Below are 17,342 nucleotides of genomic sequence, written 5' to 3' on the forward strand. Positions count from 1 at the left end.
TGAGTTTCAGATACTAATGTGAGGAGCAGCGGAATGAGCCTGGTTGGGATCCACCCTATGGCCATAAACTGTTTTTGCAAAAATGAAGCTACGTGGACTGACAGAACAAGAATTATGTCTGTGGGTGAGGATTATGTCACATTTCCCTCCCCCCTCTCCCCAGCCCGCTTGCCCCCAGCCCGGCTGCCTGGAATCTCGGGCATAGATCTTAATGCTCACACTTAGTAAATGTATTGAGCCCTCACTTTAGAATATGAGTAAGCTTCCCCCTTGCTTTCTTGGCCTCACTCTTCTCTTTCTGTTTTATTAATTTTCCTGATCTATGTCTTTTGTGTTAGCCGTCTCTTAGCCTTTCTAAAGGGAATGGGGACTGTTGATAACCACACAAGTACTCAGGACTCTGAGATGAGGAAGTTACCTTCAGCAAGATGGGTAAAGACAGTCAATATCTTGCTGCCTCTCACAGTTTGGACACATTTTAGAAACCTTCGGACATGCATGTGGGATTAAGAAGCAGGGGCTCTCGGCACAGACCTGTTGGGTGGCAGACACTTTGACATCACCTTCCAGAAGAATGGGGAAGCTGAGCTCGGTGAGTCTGACTATTGCCCACCGTGAAAGGGTGTCTGCCTGGTGATAAGGATAGTAGTTTTTTTTTTTTTTTAAAGATTTTATTTTTTTTCTTTTTCTCCCCAGAGCCCCTGGTACATAGTTGTATATTCTTCGTTGTGGGTCCTTCTAGTTGTGGGATGTGGGACGCTGCCTCAGCGTGGTTTGATGAGCAGTGCCGTGTCCACGCCCAGGATTGGAACCAACAAAACACTGGGCCGCCTGCAGTGGAGCACGCGAACTTAACCACTCAGCCACAGGGCCAGCCCCTGAGGATAGTATTTTTAAGCATTTAGTTTTAGAAGTTTTCCTTTTTAGAAACCCTCCCCAAACTGTGTGTATTTAAAAATAAAGTGTCAGATTTTTCTTTAGAGGTAAAACAGAAGACATCAAGGGAGGCTCAAGGACATGCTTCTAACATACTCATATCGAATGCAACGGACAGGGAAGGAATTAACAAGTAGAAGTGAGGCGCACTGTGCCTAATTCCTCATTACCGAGTTGGAGATGCATCTGAGAGTGTCCCACCCCAGAGCTGCTGTCTTTTAGGGCCCCCGCCATTCACTTGAGGAGGGTGGTGTTCGTTTCCCTTATCACTCTCTGCCTCAGTTTTTATCTGAGAGATGGAATTATGAGTTACAGGAGTAAAGGGCTGAGAAGCACATCAAAGAATTTTCTTGTGGCTTTTGAATAAGGGGTCTTATTGGGTTAGGGTTATTAGCTTTGGGTGTGCTGTTTTCATCATGAAGCACCTGGGGTTTGTTTTTCTCTAAAAGATGTAGATAAACTAGAGAGAATCCAGGGGAAGGGCAACAAAAATGATGTATGGCTTGGAGAGAAGGAGAATAACAGTCTATAAATATTTGAAAGGTAATATAACAGAGGGAGAGAGATTATTTACAGCGATGGTGAGGAGTTTGACAGGGAACAAAAGCTTGCATCTAGGAGCGGGGAGAAAATGGGTAGAACTGAAGAAACAAAGCATAATAAGGGTGATTAAGCAAAGAAATGTAATTCTCATGTTAGTTCGTGCTGCCAGGAACCAGAATGGCAGGAGTAAGTGATGTTTCTCAAACTGAGGATCCACTCACGACTGTGAATAATGTTTCCCTAATTCGTCTGCGTGAAGTGGGGACAGTGGGCACTGCTTTATTCTTTCCCATCTGAGTGTGTAGTTTGTTTAATTCCCGACTCTTTGGCATTACGTTTTCAGAGGCGGCAGTAATAATTACCGCGCTCCTAGCTCTCATTTACTGAGTGTCTGCCTCATGCCAGGTATTGTCTTAGCCGCTTTGTTGTTTATGTACTTATTTAATCTCTACAGCAACTCTGTCAAATAGGAACTATTTTTTCCACTTATGAGGAAATTGAAGTTCAGTAACATGGTCAAGGTCGCACGGGTATTAAGGAGCGGTGTTGGGATTCAAACCCAGGTCTGTGGCCCACAGCCCACACTCGGGCCATAGATTGGACTCCATCACCCGTGTCCTGGTGGTAGTAATTTGGGACCCACTAAATAGCCAGGTAAACAGTTTGTATCCAGGTACAGGGGTTAGAAAGATAGTAGATGTCCAAAGTTCTCTTTATTTTTCTTTTCTTGAGATACGTTTTCTCGGTATCAGTAAGTGCTGTTATTAGAATGTTACGTTTTCTCATTCTGTAAATCCAGTTATCCCACAAGCTTTTAGTCCTCCTTGTGGTTAGATGGTGATCTATACAATCTCATGGAGGGAAGCAAAGTGTTGTAAGGCAGGTATTATTTTTGATCTTATGTGCTGGTTGTAATGGGATTCCTTGGCAGTATTCTGTATTTCCCTTGGCTTTCTGATTCTGATATTTTATAACATCCAGTTATACTGATGAATACTAAAAAAAAAAAAAAAAGAAAGAGAAACCCAAAAACAAAATACACAGAATTAACTACTCAGAATAAAAGTGAAGAGCTGGGTGTGTGGGTTTTTCATGTCATTGTGAGAAGGTACCAAACCTGGAATCAAAAGGCCTGGGTTAGGACTGGCCCTGTGGCTTAGTGGTTAAGTTTGATGTGCTCCACTTGGATGGTGTGGGTTCAGTTCCTCGGGGGGGACCTGTGCCACTCATCAGCAGCCATGCTGTAGTGGCAGCCCACGTACAAAATAGAGGGAGGTTGGCATGGGTGTTAGCTCAGGGCAAATCTTCCTGAAGCAAAAAGAGAAAGATGGGCAACAGGTGTTAGCTCAGGGCCAATCTTCCTCACCAAAAGAAAAAGAAAAAAGAAAGAAAGACCTGGGTTAAATCCAGATTCCAACTTCTACCTATTCCTTTGTATGCGCAGCATTTTTCTAAGCCACGGCCAGCTCCGCTTTCCAGGGAGGCATATAGTTCCTGCTCTTTCAATCTCACAGACCCGTTGTAGGTAGCAACTGAAAGAATCTATGTAAATTGCAGAATATTCCATAAATTAAAGATAGTATTAAAATTAAAAGTTAGCATCATTTGCATTAGCAGCTCTTTTCTTAGCTCACCTCCTCTAGGTTAAAATCTAGAATAATCAGTAATGGTTGAGATTTTTGAGGAAGTGGACATTATTCACTGGGGGCAGTGTCACGTTTTTATTGGGGGCAAAACAGAAAGTGCCAAGTGAGTTTCAAGGACGCTTTTCTACTAATTCCATAACCCTTGCCTATGGTGGCATGTCATGAAGATCACACTGAATTTCCTAGCCAGAGGTTGATGGTATAGAAATCCAAAATGTGGCTCAAGGCGCTGTGGCGTTTTTCATTTGCACTTTTCACTTGCCAGTCCTGTTCGCTGCTCTGCATAGAAGTCCGTTCCCTTCCCTCCAGAGGTGCATGCCTCTTTAAAATAAAGAGCTTTTTGATTTCTGTCCCCATGCTGTTCTCACAATAGTGGTCTCTCTCTCAATAGTGAATTTCTCTCCCAAGTCATCCCTAGATTACTTTTACTGTAAACTGTAATGATCTTACCCTGGTCGTATTTCTCCCAAGGTCTCCTATCTAGGTTACTTGTAAGGCTACTCCTCCCCTCTCTTGTTCTCTTTGATCTTTTATAATTGGCTTAAAACTCTCCATATTTAATCTGCAGTGACTTTGTTTCTCCTCCCTATTTTTGCTTTTTCAGTCCCTGAGAATTTAATAATCTGTTGCTTATTATTTTCTTAGTTTTTCTTAAGGTGTCATATTTTCTGTCGCACTGTTTAATAGTCTTTTTCTCCTTTGTCTACACATTTGTTTTATTTTAGCTATTAAGGCAAGGCTGCACTCTCTCTGTATTTTGGCTTGCAGTAAATAAAATGTTACACATTCCGTGGAGTCGGTGGGCTTCCTCATTTCAGACTCAGCGGAATCTGAAGGCACCTTCCTGTGCATATGGTGATGTCATGATAAAATGACCCTTCCTGCCTTGGAGATAAACAGTTGAGCGCTCAGTTGGGAATGAATGAATGAATGAATGAATGAATTTGTTGAGGGCTTTTTCCCACAAGTTGACCTTTCTGGGTCAAATGATTGTGACCGCTCAACCTGTACGAAAGAACCACTCTGTTAGCTCCTCCCTGGCTGGCTTTTGTGCATCCTTCCTGTGGCAGCATCCGTAATGATCTCAGGAAACCCGGCCCTCCAGCTCTGAAATCCTTTCAGTCACAGCATTGTAGTCTCTTCCCAGCAGGTCAGCCTTTACTTTCCTGGTCTGTGTCCAGACCAGGGATGAAAGAGAACCCCAGGGGAGTCTCGAGACTCTGCCTATGTGGTTGTTTGCCTTTCCTGGGGGGTGGGAGGGGGGAACAACTTAATCTTAAAACTTGTATGTTTGTAGGAGTATGTGCTTTTTTGTTGATAGTGTTCAGATACTTAACCTTGCCTCATTGTTGGTTAAAAAAACACTTGATTTTCTCTCTTGTCAATCCAGTATTGTTTCTGTGATAGAGTAAACCTTGAGAAGCACGGGTGTGGCTGGTGGTTGACGCAGCCACAGATGATACCACTGCTGCCCACAGCTTACCGACTCCTCTGCCGCAGACAGGGCTCCCTTTATGCAGGCCCAGTGGTTGCGGAGTTCCTGTCCTCCTCCCACCGTGCCACGGGCTGCCCCCCAGCGCAGAGCTGCTCCTAAGGCTCTGTGTTGACTTTGAATACTGCCAAACAGTCCCTGATCCTGGTGACGTTTCTGTGAAACGCAGTGTCTGAAAGTATGTTAGATTTCCAGTGATCCAGATGGACAAAATCCACAGGTACAACACAGGTCACTAGATGTGGACACCAAAGACAGAGGTGATGGGGTATGACGGTGGTTGTAAGAAATTAGCCAGTTACGTAGCTTCTGTTGTGTTGTTTCTTAGTCATCATGATAACATTTTAGTTGACAGGCCCACTTGGCTCTTGGTAATTGTTTCTTTCAGTTAAGATTGGGCTTTCTGTCCAGTTAGATGTTGATTGATATATAGATTTAGGTATAGATATCGGTATAGGTATAAGTATAGATAGACCTCTGTGTGTGCATGTATGTGTGTGTCTGTGTGTGTCTGTGTGTGTATATGTATGTGTGTCTGTGGATATATGTACATATCCCAGGTTGTCAGAGCCTTCAGGGCCTTGCATCTGTGGCCTCTGCCACCATTAAAAACCAGAAGCCTCTGGCTTCAGCCAAAAAAAAAATAGAAAGGGCATTGTCTTAGTTGAGGTCTCCCTTGGGTGATCTGATTGGCAGAGCTTTCTTTGCATGCCTTGGCCCTAAGCACACAGAGGCTGGGAATTTGAGTTCTGGCCCCCTACACTGAGGAAGCAGGAATTGTCATAAGTATGGCATTTTTCGCTAGGGCCTCCTATCCGTGTGGTTGGTGACGTGTTTGGTAGAGCAGGTAGCTGTGAGGAGATAACTGAGAGTGTGGAGACAATCCTCTTATATGGTGTGTCGTGACTTGTGCACGCACTTTGAGCACAGCACAGTGGGTTGGCAGCAGCTGGCAGACAAGGCTGCAGGGTGCAGTGCTGAACGAGGACCCAGGGCTGGAGCGAGCTGCTTCAGGGAGGAGTCAGAAGAGCCCCCAGCTGGGGACTCTGGGCCGGTGTGATGTGCCCTTGGACCACGTCACGGCTCTCAGCCGCTGCCCTGCCTGACGCTTCCCAATGGAAAGGATGAGGTCCTGACCATTACGGTCTCTGTCTTCGCAGTCTGAGGACTCTCTTGACCTCTGTGGTTGATGCCCCTCCACGCCACTGTTTAAACAGTTAGTAGTCATTTAGATTCTTCTCCGGGAAATCATCAGTGTTGACTCCTTGTCAGTAGCGACAGATGTCTTTTAACTTACAAAATTCATTGGCCACATCTGTGTAGCTTCCTTTTCCCTTAATGACACAGCCTAGTGGTGAAGTGTGAGGTTGAAGACGGGGGCCTCGGCCGAGGTCCCACTGTCAGCTTCACGTACTGTCTTGGAGTGGCTGCTTTAACTTCTCCAGACATCGAAAGGAGGGGTAAAATTACTTCCGGGTCTTCCCTGTTGTCGGATTCTGTGAAAAGCTATTAGCTTCAATTCTCTGTGGTTCGCCCTACTTGACTTGGTAAAAATGATGGTTGAAAGAAGGGACAAGTGTTTATTTTTAGAATCGACTTCTTTTAATTTTGGAGGAGCTTTATTCAAAAGAAGGAAAGACAAAAGGAAAATAATGACAAATGCACGTGTAAAGAGTGGACACATGGAGGAGATTTGGTGGACAGGCTCAGAAGCAGTGGGAGTTGTTTCGATTCTAGCCACGTACCCTCTTTCACACTATTTCTGCGAACTTTATAGAACTTCGAGGTACCTCTCAACCCTCACACCTGAGCAGTGCAGTGAGGGCTTCTGAAGAAGGTGAGGGATGATGAAGACACAGAAATGCCCATGACTAGCTCATCATCTCGGCAGCCACGTGTACAGCCAGCAAATCCTCATCCCCTTTTCTCTTATCCTGCTAATGTCGAAAACTGAGATAAATGTAAAATGACGCTTTGGGATGTGTCACCTAAGGTCAGTTCTAGAATTAATATTTTAAATGCACATGGAATCCCCAAATCTCATTTTAATCATTGATTTGAACATAGTTCCTCCTCCCACTCAAAAAACAGTAAATGTAGGAGCATATATATTGAATTTAAGATTTAAAGTTTCACCCTTTCTCTCTTCCCTTTCCTGTCTCCACCTTCTCCAAGTAGCAATCTTTAAAAGGCATGGTGCAATTAAATAGCCAAATGAAAGACAAAGGTGTAAAAAGAGTTCCAGATAATTCCCAGTTTGGGTTATCAGCTCCCACATAGTGAAGAGTTGATTATGCTTTATTTTCCTGTTGTTTGAGGGGAGGTAAAACTCCATGGAGGTGGGAAAGGTACATCTGGAAGAGATCTGAAATACTCCTGATTCGAGATAAGCATTCTGATATCGGCTTTGGAATATACCACGAAAAGGGCTAAAGGTCAGAAAAGCTTCCTTCACAAATTTGGTAAGAGAGCGGTTAGCTGTAACAGCGGTGCAACCCTGGAGGTCATAGACCAAGCTCGGAGAAATAATTATGCATGGTAATGGGCAATTACAGATAATGGCCTTCTGGGGGTGGCAGAAAATACACAGCCCCACCGTCTTGCCTGGAATGAACATTGAATAGCACATTAACTTTATAGCAAGCTAAAAGTTCAGCCCTGAAATAGCAGCAGTCCCCCCAAATAAATGAAATCCCTGCCTTCCCGAAGGGAAGCACCCTGGCTTCTCAGAGGCAGAATTGAACACACAAGGAGGCGGGGCTGGGGGAGCTGGGATTTGGGGAAGGGAAGGGGCGGCCAGCTCTTCTCTACCTGGCGGTGTTAGTCTCACTATGTAGAGATGGTTCCGGGCTCACGGCAGGTACACAGTGAAGAGGTTGTTTGCTTCCCTGGCGCCAGGTTCATATTTGACGTTTAAAATAGCCCTGTCATGATTGCCTTGTGGGAGAAACAGATTGTTCCCGCGTTTCCTGATTATGACTTTAGGGAGTATATCGCAGCGAATGCACTCAAGGCTACCGTCTGACCTCGGAGGAGGCCGGGAGCGGAGGATTCTGCTCCTCTCCAAGTTCAGTAGTACTCGGGCGGCCCTGCCAGGTGCAGCCCAGCCCTCCTGCGTCCCCCAAAGATGAGCGTTTGGAACAAGGATAACTTCTTTGCAGAATTACTTGGTGGCTCTCTTGCTTGATGGCAGGGAAAGCTATCACTGGGTTGTGATTGTGATCATAACAACAGCTAACGTGTCGAGTGCTTATGGAGTGTCAGAGCCTCTTCTCCACTCTTGCGGCATTATCCCCACGTGACACATACTGGGCAAGGAAGACTTAAGTCGCTGGATCCAAGGTCGCAGGGTGGTAGATTCCAGACCTGATGAAGCAGTTTGATTCGGGATCTGGTGCCCTCAACCCGAAGTCCTGCTGCCTGGCCATACTCTGTGGTGGTTAAAGTCTATTTTGCTGGAAGAAATGTTCCAGGCTTAAGGATAAAGCCAGAGGTGCCCAATTGGGACTTTACTGTTGACTGTGCAGCTCAGGGAGCTAGCTCAGAATCAGACTCTGGCCGTCAGTTGCTCTGAAGTCGGTCCTCCTGCGAAGAGAAGAACCTTTAGGACAGAGGTTCTCAAACTTTTTAGTGCCAGGATCCCTTTATACTCTTAAAAATTATCGAGGGCCTCAAAGAGCTTTTGTTTAAATGGGTTATATATGTCAATGTTTGTTGAATTAGAAACTAAAACTGAGAAATTAAAAATATGTTAGTTCCCTTAAAATAATAAATCTGTCACTTGTTATAACATAAGTAACATTTTAATGAAAAATAATTATATTTTTCCAAAACAAAAAAAATTGAGGAGAGTGGCATAGTTTCATATTTTTGCAAATCTCTTTTATGTCTAGCTTAATAGAATACAGCTGGGTTCCCATATCTCCTTGTTTATTCATTCTGTTGTTTTGATTGAAATACATGAAGGAAATTCAGCTTCACATAGATGAAGAGGTGGAAAAGGGAGAGAAGTGTTTGAATAGCATTTTAAGATCGTTGTGACTATTCCTTGATACTAGACCAAAGTTTGACATGCGATTCTTTTTTTTTTTTTTTTTTTTGAGGGAGATTAGCCCTGAGCTAACATCTGTTGCCAATCCTCCTCTTTTTGCTGAGGAAGACTGGCCCTGAGCTAACATCTGTGCCCATCTTTCTCTACTGTATATGTGGGACACCTGCCACAGCATAGCTTGCCACGTGGTGCCTTGTCCGCACCCGGGATCTGAACTGGCAAACCTTGGACTGCCAAAGTGGAACGCGCGCACTTAACCGCTACACCACAGAGCCGGCCCCCGATTATTTCTTAAAGATTCGTTGCAGTGTGGAATCTGAAACCATGCTAATAAGCTTTTCATGCTCTGTTCAATTAAAATCCATTGGTCTATCTTGCACTTTAAATGGATCTTCCACCCATGGGTTATTTCATAACGTCATGCATTGGTCATTTGGAAAATATTAGTTCATTGAGATGTACGGATCTTCCAAACATTGACATATTCCATTACAAAATATCAGGAAATCCCATTCATTAATATCACTACTGATCTTGTCAGAGGAGTCTTTAAGTTTGGGAAGTTGTCAAGCACATGGTGGCAGACATAAGTTTTCCGAATTCTAAGTTTTACTTGAAGCTCAAATTTTTGGCAATAAATTCTGTCGATTGTTTTTCTTGAAGGGATAGGCTCGCTTTGTACATTTTCAAGAAAATGTCTGCCAAATACCAGTCTCCATGACCGTAGTTTGTCGTCACTCGTTCTTCTGAGTACGGTCATGTGTTGCTTCGTGAAGGGATGTATTCTGAGAAATGCGTCAGCAGGCGATTTTGTTGTTGTGTGAATATCATACACTGTACTTACACAAACCTAGGTAGTATAGCCTCCTACACACCTCGGCTCTATGGTACTAATCTTGTGGGACCACTGTTGTATCTTCCATCCATCGTTGACTGAAACATCGTTATGCAGCGCATGACTGTCTATTATGTTCCATAAAAAAAGCAGTGCGTACAGCTCTTAACTCAAACGTTTGCACACGTGCCTATTTGAAGGAAACCACCCTTGGGTGTGCGCTAGAAGTGTGATGAGTCCTTTCCACTTTGTCACACAATATTAAAAAGACTCACTCAAAGGTAGGGATTTAATCACGTTATTTTTTTTTTTCTGCTTCATCAAGGGCATCTTTAAGCAAATTTGGCATAAAAAGTTTTTAAATATTTTATTTCATAGCGATGAGGAATACAATGTCTCTTAGCACCGTTTGGCTGAGCTAAGGCACCAGTGGTTTTCCCCACCACGGCTTCCGCATCGTCAGTGCAAATGTCAACACAGTGAGAAAGGCAGAAGACATCTTCACGTGATTGTGGAGAGGCTTTTGACCTTGTGGGCCCTTGAAAGGGAGTTGTGGACTGGATGCCTCCAACCACGTTTTTGGAAGGGCTGCAGGGTGAGGTGTCAGGTGTCACCTCGGGGCATTCAAACACCAGCCTCTGCTGGGTTTAAACCAGTTCTCATCCTGCTGGTGCTGGACTCACCCTGGTCCTCTGAACAGTTCTGGGGCCTGCCCCCATCGCCAGAGGCTCTGTGTAAAGTGGTCTGGGGTGTGGCCCGGTCTCCGAGGAATTCCCCCACCCACTCTGCCTCGTGGAGCATGAGAGCTGCCTGCTTACAGGCAGATTCTGTTCCTGGGGGGCCCAGTCCTTCTCAGCAATTGCTTAAGTTGTTGTTCGGGATGACGTGAAACATTTTACAAAACAAATACCTGACTGAAAACCGGGATGTTAAATCGAACTGGGTATAATCTCGAGTTGAACGAAAGCCGTGTGAAACAATATGTTGAGATGTAATTTGATTTTTTTTATTATGCTTATTTTATTGCAGTCACGTTGGTTTATAACACTGTGTAAATTTCAGGTGTACATTATTATATTTCAGTTTCTGTGTGGACTGCATCGTGTTCACCACCGAAAGTCCAGTCATCATCTGTCACCATACCTATGTGCCCCCTTCCCCACTTCTCCCTCCCCCCACACCCTTCCCTGCCAACCACCCATCTGTTCTCCTTATCTGTGTGTTTGTTCGTCTTCTACATATGAGTGAAGTCAGACGGTATTTGTCTTTCTCTGTCTGATTTATTTCGCCCAGCATAATACCCTCAAGGTCCATCCATGTTGTTGCAAATGGCACGATTTTGTCTTTTTTATGGCTGAGTAGTATTCCATTGTATTTATATACCACGTCTTCTTTATTATTCACGATAGCCAAGACTTGGAAGCAGCCCGGATGCCCATCAACAGGTGAATGGTAATTTGGTTTTTTTATCTCTTCACGTTTACTTAGGAATCCACTCCTTCATATCACATCTCTGTCTCAGAACTATAGGGGCAAAGAGAAACATCTGTGATCTTATTTTTTAAAAGAAAGTTATAAAAGCAGAATCTAAATCCAGAGTCTTCAGGGGGCTGGCCATGAGCAAACAAAAACTGACACCCCTCTGTCCAGCACCCTTCATGCCTGAGAAAAAAGCCCCTGATAAATTAAGCCCCTACATTTTAAGTTGTCTGAATACAGTACAGAACAGACCTTTTCTGTGGAGACCTAAATATATGGACACAGCCAGTCAAAAATGCTCCTAATTTAAAATTTTCCTAACGTGAGAGACATTAAAAAGATCCGAGAAGGGATTTTCTGTAAGACCTCTTTTAGACTCGGCCACTTGATGGAGAGGAGATGTGTTGGGCATCTTCCCTCTCTTCTCTCATCCACTCTTGAGCTCGAGCCTTGTGGCTGGCCTGTTTGGGGCACCGCTGCCTCCTCCAGTCTGCTGGGAGGTGTTGACAGAGTCACAGACTGTCTCTGGCATCTTGCCCACGATAGGAAATTCTGAACTGGCCTCCAGAGAGAAAACCTCTTTCTCAGCCAGGAGATAGGCTGTCGCGGCCGTGAGACTTTTTCTCGTAGTCAGAGAAATGGCATTTTTTCCGTATCTGACTCCCACTGGAGGGCCAACAGTTTCCCTGGATGGCCCTTGGGAGTTCTGAGGCGCACACAGGGGAGGAGGCAGAGGGGACGCACAGAGCGAACAGGAGTCAGGGAGGGGAGAACAGAACCCCCTGAATAGGAATGCTGGCGGGTGGGTAGGTATATGAGGGAGGCATTGCCACGATGCCCTCAGCTCCTCCTTGGGACCACACAGTGAAGCCTGCACTTTAAGCTCCAGTCTTTTCAGATGCAGTTAAGTTTTTCCCTGGAGGAGAGGCTAAACTCCATCCTACTGTGCCAGCAGCATCCTCCTTCTCATCCTACAGTGGACCCTGGCTCCCTGCTCTGCAGGCTGTTCTAACATCCCAGAAACTTTTTTTGTGCTGTCACCTTTTTTTTTCTTAACGTGAAATTTCTTCTCTCTCTCTCTTTTTTTAGCGTCCTCTATGAAAACCTTTGCTGATTCCTTCAAGTCTCCCTTGTGCTCTCCATCCACACGGAGAGTAAGCTCCTTGAGGGCAGGGCTTGGCTTCTTGCTCATTCTTGCTGCACACAATGGAGGTGGCGGTTACTTTCCGGGCTTTTCAGTGGCCCCAGGGCAGCCAGTTTCAAATTTTGCCAGCTCCCTTGAAAGCCCTGTATTTCCTTTTCTTCCTCTTTATATTTTCTCCATCTTCCCCCTGTACCTCTTTCTTTCATCTGATCATGCTCAACAATCCATATCTATCTCTCTCCTTCCTTCTCCAGATCCCTTTGCATCCCACATTGACATTTCACACACCTTTGAACCAAGCCTGCTCCTGGCTCTAAAGGCCAACTTCAGGTTTGTTTTGTTATGTAAAGGCCTTCACCCTAAGAAGAAAAGACAACTTGGCAGATTCCCCCAGGACCAAATTACATAGAAAAAAATTACTTGGGAAAAGGAGAAATTGGCTCTAACATACTCCATGCCTTTTGTTCAATGGTGATGTTAGCTCACTAACATCAGCAGAACTTGTACTTTGAAGGCCGACTTAATCTCGCCGTTCCCTCCACGCAGTTTTTGCATTTTCCCATAGCTTTGGTCAGTCTCTCCTTCTGTGTGTGTGTTCTGAAGTCTCCCCTTACTTGAGAGCCTACAGCATTAAGCACTACATCCTTTGTCTGTCTCAAGGTACTGGACAGGTTGCCTTGCATATAGCAGGTGCTCAGTAAATTTATTGCATTGGATGGAAATTGTTACCCTGGCAGGGGACGGTGACAGTTGTGGTGGTGTCCCTCGTTCATCATCACAGTCACCAGTTAGTCATGTGAACAGTAGACACATTGCCACCTCAACTGTCTGCACCAGCTCTGTTAACTCAGAAAGCCAACCCTTTCCCTTGGTCAGGATGGCAAGGATTTTCTCTTCTAGGATTTTCTTCTTGGAATTGTGTGAGTGCTTAGAGGGCCCAGGTACCAGCTCACAGAATGACTTTTCTCCCCGTGTAGCTCCTCTAGTTTCTTTCTTATGTAGGGGAAGAGTCATGAAGCGTCCCACTGGTTTCCCAGTTTTTCCTAAGTCTTGGAAATGCCAGGAGCCGCTTCACCTGGACACAGGGTTGCCCTGCAGAGAAGAATGCCAGAAGCAGGGAGCTGAGCAAGCCTTCTTGTTCCAGTGAGGCGCGCCCCACTGTCGTCCTCCAAACTCCATGATGTGTCAACAAACAACATAGAGTCTTTTTCTTAAGACCTTAATTTTCCAAAAAAAAACAAAAAAAGTAATGGGGAGAATGACTTGTACTTTTTCTGTACCCACCTGGCACTCAGCACGTGTTAGTTGATAGTGGAGAATTTTGAGATCTTGGAATTAATAGTGAACAATTTTGTCTATTTGTTAACTCCTAAAACTGGAAGCTGAGTAGGACAGGCATGCTGCAAGGTATGCAGTTACGAAGACAAATAAACCTGGCGTACCCAAATTAACCGTTTATGTGAGATCGTTGTGAATCGCAAATAGTGTTATTGTTCGTAAATTGTAAGTTTTGTTTTCATTTGTGACGTTTCGTATAGGAAACTGCTGGGTTTGGTTTTGTCTTTGAAAAGGGAGTGTGGCTCCAGGTTTGGATGGAAAGGACTCAGTGTGCAACCACTCTGGGAATCTTGACACTAGAGAAGAGTGGGAAAAGAAGCCTTCACAGACCTTCAAATGAATTACTGGTTAACTCCTATTAATATGCCACGGGCCTGGAGACCAGCATATAACACCACAAGATCAATAAGGGTATTTATCATCTGAGGGTATTGATCTCTCTTGAAGGAGTGAATCATATTTCACGTTGCATATGTTAGTGCAAAGAAAAGTAGCAGAGGAATTGGGAAGGCTGATCCAGGAACTGAACGTGTGGAAGGTAAACGTACAGAGCCACAGATAAAAACGTTGGAATAAGAAGTGGTTGAGTCTGCAAGCAACGCCTCTGTTGGATGGATGCTGTTGGTCACTTTCCTGATACATAACTTCTCCAGGGCCTGCTTCCTTTCCTAGCTGTTGAATGCAGTCCCACTAATCTTTCTTCCCTAGAGCACGAATTAGGACTCTACCAGTAATAAATAACAACACTTAAAACATCTAACTTCATACTTCCATTTGCATCTTGGCAGAGCGCCTAGTAATTCCTATAAGAGACTACAGGTTCAGAAAGCTGCCACATTCTCTTGAGAACAATGCTGTTGTGCTTTCTATTATTAATATCATTGTTAAGTAACCTTGGCCTGTTTTTATCCGAGAAAAAAAGAGTGAGATCCAGATTAAGAACTTTCAGCAAACTCATTGGGATGCTTCCTTTGCAGGATACTTCTGTGGTCTTCATACTTAGTCACACCGGCCATGCAGGTTGAACGTCCGTGTCACAGTGTGCATGGAGAATGGGGAAGGACAGGAGGAATTGACAGTCACAGTGAGGGGCTTGATATATATTGGTGCATTTCTCAGATTTTTAGAGCCAGTTGTCACTTTTCACTCTTTTTGTTCCTGTAATTCGGAAAATGATTAGGAATAGCCTATTAAGAGCTTATACATGGAAAATCACTTTCTGCACATATACACATATATATTTCAAATTTTGAATGATTGGTGTATATATTTTGTGGCTTATGAGTTGGAAATCTTACTTGTGGGTTTATCCCCAATTAATAGTGGCACTAAGCTTGACTTACCAGCTTTGATGACATCCCAGTGTTGAAGAGATTGCCTCTATTCTCATGGGAATTCTGCTGTAGCAGAGGTTGGTGAGATGGCATATTCTGCCATCTATACTATACTGTGTGTCCCTTAGTCTGGAGTGAATATCGCATCGTCACTGAGCAGTTGAGCAAGGGTCTGAAAGGGGAGCTGGGTGGCTTCCCTGGTCCCTGGGTGACAGAATGAGCAGTGTAACTTGGTTGTTTGAAGAGAATTCCCAGCACACCAGAAGTGCCAGTGATTTTCATGTGATTCCTTCTCTTATTCCCGCAGCCTCCCTTTGCAAGCTCATAATGATCTCTTCAGGCTGGATTATTTAAAGAGCCTAGTCTGTTCTAGTCTATAGACCATATGTACATACATACAGTGGTCCTGCTTTATCCGCAGTTTCGCTTTTCCCAGTTTCAGTTACTCGAGGTCAGCTGTGGTCTGAAAATATTACATGGAAAATTCCAGAAATAAATAATGCATATGTTTTGAATTGCACGCCGTTCTGAGTAGTGTGATGAAATCTCTCGCTGTCTCCCCCGACGCCCCTCAGCCTGGCTCATCTCTTTGTCCGGCACATCCACACTGTACAGGCTGCTCGCCCATTAGCCACTTAGTAGCCGTGTTGCTTATCAAATTGACTGTCGAGGTATCACAGTACTTGTGTTCAGGTAACCCTTATTTTGCTTAATTATTTCACCAAAGCCAACTTTATTGTTAGTTATTGCTAGTCTCTTATTGTGCCTAATTTGTAGTTTAAACTCTATCATAGATATTTATGTGCGGGAAAAAGCATAGTATCTATAGGGTTCGGTACTATTCAGGCATCCACTGGGGGTCTTGGAACGTATCCCCCATGGATAAGGAGGGACCACTGTATGTAGAATAGGCTGTTCTAGCCTAGTCTGTTCTCCTACCTCCTCATGCTCCTAGATCCATCTTTTGCGCTTGGATCAGATTCATTTCCTTAAGTATTTTTATGCTGCTTCCTTGCTCTGAAAGCCTTCATTGACTCCCTATAGCTTGAGGAGAAACCAGAAGTCCTTGGCTGGCGTTCACTTTCAAGGCCTTCCACCATTTGACCCAACGTAACTTTCCGTTCTCATCGTCTCTCATCCCTTGACGTGAACTCTGCACTCCAGCCAGGCTCATCTGGTCACTGTCCCTGGAAGATGTCTTGTCCTTTTCCTCCTTCCTGATCCTGTTGGTATTATTCTCCTCTTTTGAGTGCCTTCCCATCCCCAGCATCTCTCCAAAGCACCGCCGTCGTGGCTCGTGTCTCTGCCACCTTTGCTGATGGTGCATCTACCTGGACTGTCATTGTGGCGGTTAGATCCTTGCTTTGTAGGTTTCCTAGTCTATGCCTTATTTTCCCAAATAGATGGCACATCGTTAAGAAGCAGTGAAACATTTTGAACATTTCTTTGTGCCTTTTACAACATCTAAAGCAAAGCTTTGGACATAGTTGTTGGATGATAACTAATGAATGAATCAAATATAAATACAAAAATACAACTAAGGTCAAGAATAAATGATGTTTATATTACCCGCTCCTCTGCTCCTCTTGATTGTCCTGAAGCCTTATGAAGATTATTAAAGTTTGTCAGATAAGCAGTTAGATGGATGAATTAAGCTCTTCTGCATCAGAACCTACTGAGGGCCTTGTTGAAACTCAGATTGCTGGGCCTGAACCTCAGAGTTTCTGATGCCTTGGGTCTGTGGTGGGGTCTGAGAATGTGCATTTCTGCAAGTTCCCAGGTGGTGCTGATGCTGCTGATTCAGGACCGCACTCTAAGCGCCACTGGATGACACACAGGTGGTTTGCTGGATGTTTATTTCAACCTTGGGAAATTTCCATGTACTGGTAGCATGCACACAAAGGCTGGGAGTCATAAAGCTGCTTTTAACATTGGCCAAGAGTTTTAATTTAGAACTTTAAAATACATTTTGGTGATTCATAAAATACAGACTTTGGTGGTTCCATGTGTCCCTGGAACAGGTCCCCTCTCTTAGTGCTTTTTATTTATTTTATTTTTATTTTTGCTTGAGAAAGATTGTCACTGAGCAGACATCTGTGCCAATTTTCCTGTATTTTATGTGGGATGCCGCCAAAGCGTGACTTGATGAGTGGTGCTAGGTCCCCACCCGGGATCTGAACCTGCAATCCCTGGGCCGCGGGAGGGGAGTGTGTGAACTTAACCACTATGCCGCCAGGCTGGCCCCTCTTAGTACTTTTTAAAATGTCACTTTTTAGGAGTGCTTAAATATTTTCAGAGTATAAAATATTTAGACATCTATTCTTAGAAAGAGCAAATGATTTTTACATTTTACATACTGGTATCAAATGAAACTTTTCCAACCTAGATCTTAATTCATTCTTAAAGATCATTATAATTTGAAAGAGGAAATAAAATATGGGCAAGTGATGGCATTGTTAATTACAATCAGCTGTAGTAAAGCAAATCCTTGCTTTGACCTGACATGGCATTTTATTTGAGGTTTCCTGTGCAGTGTATTGAAGC

General features: G+C 44.2%; 1 protein-coding gene across 1 annotated transcript in view; it reads left to right on the forward strand.

Moving 5' to 3' along the window:
* The window catches only part of DMRT1 (doublesex and mab-3 related transcription factor 1), a 100,909-nt gene that overhangs the window by 17,650 nt on the left and 65,917 nt on the right, over positions 1–17,342 (forward strand). The gene's annotated exons all lie outside the window — the stretch shown is intronic.

Source organism: Equus quagga, chromosome 6 (genome assembly GCF_021613505.1).
Source record: "Equus quagga isolate Etosha38 chromosome 6, UCLA_HA_Equagga_1.0, whole genome shotgun sequence".
Lineage (NCBI taxonomy): Eukaryota > Metazoa > Chordata > Mammalia > Perissodactyla > Equidae > Equus > Equus quagga.